This window comes from Camelus dromedarius, chromosome 2 (genome assembly GCF_036321535.1).
Source record: "Camelus dromedarius isolate mCamDro1 chromosome 2, mCamDro1.pat, whole genome shotgun sequence".
Classification (NCBI taxonomy): Eukaryota; Metazoa; Chordata; class Mammalia; order Artiodactyla; family Camelidae; genus Camelus; species Camelus dromedarius.
Window position 1 is genome coordinate 79,068,669 of NC_087437.1, and position 8,223 is coordinate 79,076,891.

Consider the following 8,223-nt stretch of genomic DNA (forward strand, 5'->3'; position numbering starts at 1 on the left):
TTTCCCTCTACTTCAGCTTTGGAAGCTAGGATAAATGTAACACATTTGGAAGTAGGAAACAGATGGGAGGAGAATGTTCACAACTTGTCATTTATTTGTCAGTAAGCAAATGCCAATCAAAATCCACAGATCAGGCCCACCCCCTAGCAAAACATAGACATGATACACATGCAGAAATGCAGACACACAGGTATGTTTCCTACAAGTGGCTGATATTGCTAACAATCATGGCCCATCCCTTCTGGAGAGTAAAGTTGGCTTTAGGATCCTTCCTACTGCAGCATTCCTAGCACTCACTCCAACATATCAAAACTGATGTAAGCTCTCTAAGACCATGAATTTTTGTCTCCTTCGTTTATTGCTATATCACCAAAGCCTAGAACAGTCCTGGCACAGAGCAATTTCTCAGCCAATATTTGTTGATTAAGTAAATAAATGATTTTTTTTAAACTTCGGCTTATTTCTTTTGAATTTTAGATAATGAAGTCTTATTTTTTAAGGCTAGTACTGATGTCTCCATATCTACAAGAAGTAGGAGTGAGGTGATAACAGCTCAATTTGCTCCCATTTTATTTATTTTTTAATTTTTAATTTTCCTTTTCAGTTTTATTAGAATTATTACAGTTTGACTGCACATATACATTATATTGCATGTAAATACATATATACAATCTACTGAACGTATTTTTTTAGTTTACATATATGTACGAATCACTGTTTCTAAGAATAGATTAGAGCTTTAGCTTTTTAAACTTACATAGTTATCAAAGGAATAAAGCAACCACAAAATAAGAATCAACCGAATGCGGCAAACCAATCATAAAGGACTGTCAAATATACTTACACATATTCAAGAAATCAATCATCTAAGTAATAAATAATAAGTGGTTCACTTCCATTTTACACAAGGTTTTATTACTGAGTTAAAGAAAGCTATTTATAGGACTTCTGCCAATCCACTTGTTGCCCTAATCTGCTCACTCCTTTGTTTTGTTGCAAATTCTAGATATGCCCAACTTATCAATGGAAATCAATGAGAAGACTCTTCTCAAGTCTCCACCTTAGCGCAAATATTTTTCCCATGACCCGCATCCCCACTCTGATATACAGTCATGTTTATTCAGCCTTCTTGGTCGTTTAGTCTCATTCATATCTTGACTTCCCCTTTATTGCCTCCTTCCTATAGATCTGCGAAATCGTCCTGGACCATCTACATGGCTCTGATCTAGGACTTTATTTTTTTTTTTTTGAAGTACAGTCCATTACAATGTGTCTCTCTCTGGTGTACAGCACAATATCCCAGTCATCCATATACATACATATATTTGTTTTCATGTCTTTTCCATTAAAGGTTATTACAAGATATTGAACATAGTTCCCTGTGCTATACAAAAGAAACTTTTTAAAAAATCTATTTTTATATATAGTGGCTAACATTTGTAAATCTCAAACCCCCAAATTTATTCCTCCCCTCTCCTTTTCCCCAGTAATCCTAAGATTGTTTACTAAGTCTGTGAGTCTGTTTCTGTTTTGTAGATGAGTTCATAGTGTCCCCCTTTTTTTTTTAAGATACCCCATATGAATGATATCATATGATAGTTTTCTTTCTCTTTCTGACTTACTTCATTTAGAATGACGATCTCTAGGTCCCTCCACGTTGCTGCAAATGGCATTATTCTATTCTTTTTGTGGCTGAGTAATATTCCATTGTATGTATATATACCTACAGCTTCTTTATCCAGTCATCTGTCGATGGACATTTAGGTTGCTTCCATGTCTTGGCTATTGTATATAGAGCTTCTGTGAACATTGGGGTGCATGTATCTTTTCAACTTAAGAGTTCCCCCCTGATATATACCCAGAAGTGTGATTGCTGGATCATATGGTAAGTCTGTTTTTAGTTTCTAGGAGGTTTCCCTTTTCTCCATGCCCTCTCCAGCATTTATCATTGTTGGACTTTTGGATGATGGCCATTCTGACTGGTGTGAGGTGATACCTCATTGTAGTTTTTATTTGCATTTCTCTGATAATTAGTGACATTGAGCATTTTTTCATATGTCTAATGGCCATTCTTATGTCTTCTTTGGAGAAATGCTTGTTTAGGTCTTCTGCCCATTTTTGTATTGAGTTGTTTGTGTTTTTTTTGTTGTTGTTGTTATTAAGTTGTATAAGCTGTTTATATATTCTGGAAATTAAGCCTTGGTCAGTAACATCATTTGCAAATATTTTCTCCCACTCCATTGGTTGTCATTTTGTTTTGCTTATGGTTTCCTTTGCTGTGCATAGGACTTTATCTTAGTCCTTTCTCTAATTCAGTTTTCTCTGCTTCTGGAAACCAAAGCCACCTTCCTCAAAGCCACGTGAACTTGTGTATGGCCAGGCCTCCTGGACGTTCTATCAGGGGAGTTTCTCAGCTTTCATTTTCTGCCACTTGATCTGATGTTGGAGTGAATAAAGTCATCCTCATAGGATATAAACACACATACACGTACACATACTCATTTTGTTTTTCACAACTGTATTCACCTAAAGCTCAGTGATGGCAGCAACATAAATGTTAAGCTTATGGATCTGATATAATTTACTTTCAATCTGATGTTTTGAGAATTATCCTTTTTATACATATTAATATATTTAAAGAACCATACAATGCAGACATTTCACTCTTTAGTTCCCATATGGTCCTTTATTTCAAACAGCCATTGAGTGATAATAACCCATATTGAGGAATAATGTCACATAGTGCACATTTATTCAATAAACTATTAATATATTAACATAGAACATCTGGATCTGCTGCTTAGATCTTGCTATAGTTGATTATTAGAATCTGACATACTTTTATTTTGAGTGATAAACTATATGTTGCTATTTTGAAAATTTATAAGTAAACACAAATGTGTGTAAACAAGTAGGCAGTTTTATGCCTAAAAAAAAGCGTGTTTGAAAATTTCTATTTTTATTTTATCTAATAATGCTTACTAATACTGAATGTAGTTTAGGTGTCTCCTCTGTGCAATGAATAACCCTAGATGCCAGGTCAAGTGACTATACTTCTTTGTGACTTGGTTTCATTTTCTAAAAAGTTTTTGTGGAGATCAAAGGAATTGATATATGAAAAGCACTTAGAAAAATGCCTAGCACACAATAAATACAAATGTATATATTAGATAATACTTTAAGTATAATAATTACATTAAATACAAATGTATGTTAGATAGTACTGTAATTATAGTTCTCATTATTACATACACATTTTAACCATATCTAAGCCTTGATCAGTTTTCTGGAATTAAACTTATAGGATATAGATTTGCAGGAAGTAATTTTCTATAAATTATAATATGTATTTCTGTTTCTTTGAGTATAACAATTATGAAGTGAGAGGGAACAAAAAAGGATCGAAGACTGTTTTAAGAGCTACTCTAATCCTTCTCTAAACATATCATTTTGAAAAGATAAAAATCCCATTTTCCATAATTATGCTTAATACAGAAAGGAGAAACAAAGGATAAAAGGAGTTTTGTAGCTTGGAATGTAGGAGTGACACTCCTAATACGGTTTTTCCTAGTATACTTAAAGTATGAGAAACAAGTTGTGCCATAAAACTGTACTAAAAAGTTATAAAATAGTTGACAAATAAAGATAAAGAAAGAAGGACATACCAGATATATCTGACAGTTTTTAAAACCAGAGGTTTTTATATGCCTTTGTGAAATAAAGAATACTAGTATGTGTGAAAAACACACAAAGAAAGAAGAGTATAACTCTCCTGCTACATTTTCCCTGTCATCAGCGACAGTGAAACATGAAGAGTGACTCCTGTTTTTAGGGTTTTTATTTGACTCTAACTATTTGAGGCTGAAACGTAAATGAAACCCAAGGGAATTGTAGGAGTCTTTCTAATAAGTCATAGACTTACTGTGGTACCCAGAAGCAGCTAAGTAATTTGCAGGACCTAGTGCAAAATGAAAACAAGAGCTCCTTGTTAAAAAATTATGATGAATTTAAAAATGACGCTGGCAGAGCTTTAAACCAATGGTGCAACCCTTTGAGAGCAGAGTGACTGTGCAGGATATATATCTGTGACACTGACCACATACATACCATAGTGATAAGCAACCTGTAAGTAAACTGGACAGAAATCCCAGCGTGAAAAAATTGACACAGCACTTTGATCTTAAGTTATCCTTGCATAATAACTCAGCATAATGTATCAATTTGTTAAATGAATAAAACTGGGTCATGATACAATCATAAAGAAACGTGTCAAGAACACTCCATGCATTTATGATTTTAAAGGGAGAGCACAAAGGCAACCCTATACTCCTAACTCTCCTGTACATGCCTCAAACTGATTAGATAATATCTGCATTCATCGTCCCCTAGATATGAGTATTATTACCCACATACATTCTTGGAATTATATCTCAAAAGGTATGTTCTTAGTACTCCGACATCAGAATCTTGGTGCTTGGAATTTTTTCAGATTTTTTGGGCTTTACTTCAAACTTAGAGAAATAAGATCCCTGGGGCTGTGTCTGAAAAAACTAAACTTTACACACATTTCTCTGGTGACATTTATCTATATAAAAGAAACCACATATCTGGGGACCCAGGAAAATGACCAGGAGAAAAACAAAGCAAAATGAAAGGACTCTTAGTCCTGATGAAGTATCTGAGTTACCCACTGTAGTAGTCTGCTAGGGCTGCCATAACAAAATACCACAGATGGGTGGCTCAAAGAACAGAAAGTTATTTTCTCATAGTCCTGAAGGCTAGAAGTCCAAGATCAAGGTGTCAACAGATTTGGTTTCTCCCAAGGCTACTCTCCTTGGCTTGCAACAGCCGTTTTCTCTCTGTGTCCTCACATGTTCTTCCCTCTGTGTACAAGTATGCCTCAGAGAGGTGTCTCTGTTATTATTCAAATTTCCTCTTTCTATAAGGTTACCAGTGACATTGGATAAGGGCTTACTTTAATGGCCTCATTTTAATTTAATAACCTCTTCCTAGCCCCTCTGTCCAAATATGGTTATATTCTGAGGGTCCTGGGAATTAGGGCTTCAACATATGGATTTTGGGAGGACATAAATCAGTCCATAACACCGCGGCACCCCAATATCTATAGTCTTGTCAGATTAGAAAAACTTGACCCTTCCCTACTTTGTTGATATCATCCTTCTTTAGATTTCTGCTCTTATCTGGTATTCAGATCTTTTTGACATTGGATTCAAGCTTGTTGATCCTAGATCTTTTTATGAAGCTATTCTAGGGTTGAACATGTCTGTTTTCAAAACTCTGATGCCTTTGCTCTAGCATAAGAATAGTAATAGTGATACCAAGAACTTCTTTGTAAACAATGTATGCCTGTTGGGACTGAGTGGGCAGAAAAGTTCTAAGAAAATGTTTGGTCATGTTTTTTCCAATCGACATTATTACTTTAATTCTCTCGAATAATATTGTAGTCCAGACTCCACTGATCTGTATTTTCCTTTGCTTGGTTAAAACCTCAACTTCCCGTAGCCTAGTAACCTATAATACACTCCTGACTTTTGCTCTCTTTTGCTTTTGGACTTAATCGAAACATCTCTGTTAAGTATCTAACTCCTGTTGGCTAGCTTTCATGCTGAATTTCAGTCTGGTTTTACATGTCCAAGTGATGTGACCTTGGAAAATTTACTAACGTCCCTATTTTCTCTCTAAAATAAGAGTGTATACTGTTAAGATCTTTCTGCAGCCTATTTTCTTGATAAACTCCAGACTGCAGAAGGTACTTTTCACAAACTTATCCTTAGGGTGGCTTCTCCTAGAACTGAGAATGCTTACCAAATCTTGTAAGTACATTTTCCTGGACGTAGACCATCTTTTAAAAGAAACAATGATAATTAACTAATATTCATGCACCGTCTATCTCTTCTCACATGCAATGCTCCCTGTTTCTCTTCTCCTACTTTAACTACTTAATTGTTTTAATGTACAAAATTTCTGTTAAATGTTAGAAATCTAGAACAGTCTTATTTTTCCTAATGTCTCTTCTGGTCTTGTAGATGTAAAACTTTCCATTTTCTTTGCTGCTGTCTGGTATTCTTATACCAGGACCCCTAAAAACTATGGAGATTACGTCCTCCACTTCCCCTAAAATAGACTAGGCACTCTCACTTCTTGGACCAAAAGACTTTGGCAAGGCTACTGAATGCCAGAGGTCTTTGTCACCTACTCTTTTCAAGTTTCTTCTATCCAGAGTCTGAAGTAAATCCTCCTCTACATCTGTGCTTTGCCTTGTTTCATTTGAGTACTGAAAAAGATTAATCAATTAACTTTTAATTAATTAATTATTTAATGCCATTTGGCCTGCTGATATTATTTATGATTTCTTCTTCCTTTCTTTTATCTCCTAGAATTCTTTAACTCAGTATAAGGTAAGATACAGCATGTGAGAGATCTGATTCTTTATCTCTCAGCTTCTTTAGAAATCACTGGGAGCACATGATTTTCTAATATACCTCATGGTTAATATCTGATTTTATGCATGCTCATTTAGCATGGAATTATTAGTACCAAATATTTGAACTTGGGTAGAATTTCACCGAGAAAACTGAAGAGCTACTGTGACCAATTTGGGAAACATCTGGTATCAATAAGATTCATGCCTTAGGAAAAATAAAAATAAATAAATAAATACTATATATTTATAAATAATATATGAGGATATTTTTATCTGTCTGAAAGACTCTGTTTACTATGAGAACCCTTCCTTCTCCCCTGTTCTACTATATACTTCCTAGATTAATAAACAATGGCTTTTGAATCTGGCTTGATAACATTGTTAAAGCTGTAGGTCATTGTTTAACCTAGCTGTAATGAATTGTTTCTGTCTCTCTGTTTCTGTCTTTCTGTATCTTTTCTCCCCCTCCGTCTATATCTATATTTTTATATCTGTATCTCTTTATCTTCCTATTCTTCATCTCTAGTTCCTTTTTTATTTATTAGGAAAGTTTGAAAATAAATAAAGCACTGCCAGGTTTTTTTGTTTTTTTTTATGCTAGAAACTGTAGCGATAGAATGCTGAGACTTTCTAAAGGGAATAAAAACAGTTTTTCTTTCTTGAGCTTTAAAAATGTTAGCTCTGCAAGAAATTATTTCTGCTAAATTTCAACTAAGAAATATAATTAAGTAATATCTTTGTTTACTAGTTAAAATAAGAAGAGATCTAGTTCCAAGATAAAAGGATAAGAAGATATTTTAAACACTATTTTTAAAGTTTAAGAAATTAAACACAGGAGTTTATAAATTAGAACATTTTTATATAATAACCATGGTAAATATATGAATATTAAAATTTAAAGTGAAATAGTGATTTTGATTTAAAGACTATTCTTTGTCATTTCAGTCATTTAATTGTGTAAAACTGAAGCTAACACAGTATTCTAGGTTGTGAAAGACTAAGGTTAAACTCTTCTTGATTTAAACTTTATAATTATTTATGTTTTATGAGTCATTTAAATTATTATTGTTTTAACAAATTAAGATTACAAAATATAAAATCGTGTTTAAGTAAATGAATTTGTAATTTACAGATCTTTTATTAACTTTAAGACCATGACAAATTTTAAATTTAGTAAATTAGTAAAGAATATTGTGGTAATATTTTTGATATAAAACTTTGGTCACTAAAATTAGCTTTTATGCATTTTTAAATGGCTAGGGATCAGCAGGTGTATAATGACTTCAGAGAATGTTGATTATGGAGGCGTTTAGCCATTTTTAACTTTATAAAGGTGATATGAAATGTGTGTTCATGAATAAACACAGCTACATAGTTCTTGATCTCCTCCTGCCTTCTAATTTCTTTGTATCAAAAGGAAACAAAAGTTAATTCTGTTGTTAAGGTTGATATTAATACAACTGAAAATATACCAGGTATAATAATTTCAGAAAGATATGAATATTCATACAAGTAAATGAATGTGGTATGGTAGTTTATTTAGAGAATTGTTATGCTTAAGATTATAAATTTAAATACAATATATATTGTTTTATTTACTATTTTGATAGATTAAGTTTAAAGCTGAATGTATAAGCTTTTATCTATTCATGTGAAAGTAAATATATTTGTATATGTCTAGCCATATTTGTAGTTATATTGAGATTAATTTAAAAAGCTTATGAATAGTAAAAATGAAATTTAAAAAGCAATCTTAAAATATTTAACCAATTACCTGC